This window comes from Coregonus clupeaformis, chromosome 15, assembly GCF_020615455.1.
Source record: "Coregonus clupeaformis isolate EN_2021a chromosome 15, ASM2061545v1, whole genome shotgun sequence".
Taxonomy (NCBI): domain Eukaryota; kingdom Metazoa; phylum Chordata; class Actinopteri; order Salmoniformes; family Salmonidae; genus Coregonus; species Coregonus clupeaformis.
In genome coordinates, this window is record NC_059206.1 from 31587471 (window position 1) to 31591113 (window position 3643).

At 44.1% G+C, this 3643-nt stretch overlaps 1 pseudogene; it reads right to left on the reverse strand.

The window, feature by feature from the left end:
* Positions 1-1270: 1270 nt before the first annotated feature.
* On the reverse strand, positions 1271-3020 carry LOC121583359 (annotated as a pseudogene).
* Between the last annotated feature and the right edge of the window lie 623 nt (positions 3021-3643).

The window sequence follows — 3643 nt, forward strand, 5'->3', positions numbered from 1 at the left end:
ACCTACCACTGTTGTGTCGTCGGCAAACTTAATGATGGTGTTGGAGTCGTGCCTGGCCATGCAGTCATGGGTGAACATGGAGTACAGGAGGGGACTGAGCACGCACCCCTGAGGGGCCCCGTGTTGAGGATCAGCGTGGCAGATGTGTTGTTACCTACCCTTACCACCTGGGGGCGGCCCGTCAGGAAGTCCAGGATCCAGTTGCAGAGGGAGGTGTTTAGTCCTTAGCTTAGTGATGAGCTTTGAGGGCACTATGGTGTTGAACGCTGAGCTGTAGTCAATGAATAGCATTCTCACGTAGGTTTTCCTTTTGTCCAGGTGGGAAAGGGCAGTGTGGAGTGCAATAGAGATTGCATCATCTGTGGATCTGTTGGGGTGGTATGCAAATTGGAGTGGGTCTAGGGTTTCTGGGATAATGGTGTTGATGTGAGCCATGACCAGCCTTTCAAAGCACTTCATGGCTACAGACGTGAGTGCTATGGGTCGGTAGTCATTTAGGCAGGTTACCTAAGTGTTCTTGGGCACAGAGACTATGGTGGTCTGCTTGAAACATGTTGGTATTACAGACTCAGTCAGGGACAGGTCGAAAATGTCAGTGAAGACACTTGCCAGTTGGTCAGCGCATGCTCGGAGTAGACGTCCTGGTAATCTGTCTGTTCCTGCGGCCTTGTGAATGTTGACCTGTTTAAAGGTCTTACTCACATCGGCTACGGAGAGCGTTATCACACTTGTTCTCCCCACTGTATGTATGTATTGTGTCTTATTTGGTAATTGTACATGCGACTGAATAATCTAATAAAGCACTTTTAAAAAGATAAAACTCAGTCTGTGTGATTGATTAAGACCAGGGCTGAAGTATGGATAGAGAAGAAAGCACATTGGCATGCAAACAGTCAAGGTATTTTCTGCAGTAATATATATACTCTTCCCTAAACTTGTTAGCTGTACAAATTAGATCAGGAGTTGCAAACAAAAACATAAAAAATAGGAACATTGACTTTATTTAACACTATGTGTAGGAATTGTGACTTAGGGCTGGATTCAATCCGTAGCGCCAAAGATCAGCGTTGTACTGTGGTTTACATTTTCTGTTCATTTTCTATTGCAATGTTTACTGTGAATGAAGTCTTCGCAAACATGGAACCATTGCCTTTAAATTTCAATCAGGCTATAATGGTAATCTTCGTCGCTACTGATTGAATCCAGCCCTTACTTGATAATTGTGCATGTGATTGAATAATCGAATAATGCACTTAACAAAATAAACAACTCAGTCTCTGTGATTGACAAGAGATATGATAAGAGGAGCATAGATTTTACTACCATAATTATTACATGGGCTGAAGTATGGATAGAGTTTGTCATTGAAGGTGCAACCAGTGAAAGAGTAGATATGAGACGAGGTCTCCACATCAAAAAAGGACACCTGACCCGCCTCATAATCCACAAACACCCCTACCTTCTGGGGCTTCTCTCTCAGGAGGACGAGGACAGGGGGTCCAGCAAAAGCCCAATACTTATTCCCATTCCTCAGCGCCACAGTCCAGTATCCATACTCAGGCCTTAGTATGATCTTCCCCTTCCTTTTGCTAAACTCTCTGGTCACTCCTAACTCCCAGACAGTCTTCCCCTTAACCTACACCTCATAGTAGAATCTCCCTGAGGAAAACCCCTTCTTTCCCAGGACACTGATACTTATGGAAAATCTATTTGGGTTGTCAGGGAGATGCTGTGGTATGCCTCCATCTCGCACTTGTTTCCCATCCTCCGACAGCATGAGATGGCATTGTGCTGTATCAGGGTCCAGAGTCACATCTACTGCGTACTGCTGCATCCTCTTCAGCTCAGCAGCTTTACATAACTTCTTCACGTCAGTTATGAGTGTCTCTTCCAGCTGAGACACAGTTCTCCTCAGGTTCCCCACACCCAGACTGGTGTGAACACTGATCTCAGACCAGTCCTTGGTGGGAGGAAGGCTGCAGAGGGATGGGGAGCACTTGAGGAGGTGGAGTTGGTCCTCAGTGTGTGAGAGCTGCTCCATCTCAGTGCTTCTCCTATGTAGCTCAGTGATTTCCTGCTCCAGCTCTTTGATGAGCCCTTCAGCCTGCATCTCTGATGCTTTCTGCTTCTTCTCAACCACCTCAATGAACTCAGCCTGGCTTCTCTCAATGGAGCTCACCAGAGTAGTGAAGACCTGCACGATGTCTGCTCTTTCTCTCTCTGCATCTCTCTTGCTAATCTCTACTGAGTGTTTGATATCCTGAACCTTCTGAAGTCGCTCCTGGATCATCTGCTGCAGTTCTGCCTCCGTCTTCACCAGCTGAGCCTTCCTCTGTCCATTCTCTTCCTCTAGAGTCTAGAGGGACAGTGTAGTGAGTCTTGTGGTCTATTTTCATACACAAGACACAAACACACATCTGGTCAGTCCTACAGAACAGCTCCAGGAATTTGTCATGCTCTATACAAATCCTTTCTTCTAGGTTCTCCACAGGGTCGATCAACTTATGTCTCTTCAGGGCTGGGGCTATCTTTATTTTTATTTATTTTTATTTCACCTTTATTTAACCAGGTAAACCAGTTGAGAACAAGTTCTCATTTACAACTGCGACCTGGCCAAGATAAAGCAAAGCAGTGCGACTCTAGGTGAGTCTCACAGTAAGAGGTCAGACACACCAGGCAGGACTTCAGAGCCTTGAGCTTCATCCCAGTGCAGACGTCACAGACCACTTCTCCAGGCTTAGTAGGGCATTGGTCTGGACTGAGGGTTGCTTTGACTTGAATTGACTTCCTGAACTGAGCAGCGTCTCAGAAATAAAAGTATTGACGCGAAGCTCAGGTCAGCTGTAGAATTTCTCCTTACACATTGGACACTGGCACAGGTCAGTGGTATCCCAGTACTTTCTGATGCAGATCTTGCAGAAGTTGTGTCCACATGGAATGGCTACAGGTTCAGTGAACACATCCAGACAGATAGAGCACAGGAACTGCTCTTCGGACAGGAGACTGCTGGAGGATGCCATATCTAGACAATTACCAAAGGAGAAAGCATAACGCATTTCCTGGAATCACTCAGCTCTCGATACACTGTGAAAAAGCCAACTTAAACAAGTGCTTAATCAGTGTTATTCTGTGAGTTGAGTGGACTTCAAAGGGACTGAATTTGAGCTAATGTGTTCAAGTTTGTTCAGTCAACAAACTCTGCTCGAAGTGAGCTGAATCAAATTCTATTCAAATTCTGCTTCCTGTGTGGTGTGGCCAATTCAAATTCGAATTTCAATTAATGTGTTCAATTGAATTAAATTAAGAAATTCCGAATTGACCCCAACCCTGAAAGGCACACTGGGAAATAAAGCACATAAGGTTGAATCAATTCTCAAGTTAAATTCTATGTTTAATTAACTTAAAATTCTAAGTTGAGTGGACATACAATTCAACATAAGAATGTATGTTGCTTCAGCTAATATGCCCAAATGTTGACCAAACTATAAATCGTATAGCAGCTGGTTGCCTTGATGTTTTAAAGTTGAATCAACAAGTATTTTTTTACAGTGTAGTTTATGTATACCGGTCAGAAGTTTTAGAACACATACTCATTCAAGGGTTTTTCTTTATTTTTACTATTTTCTACATTATAGAATAATAG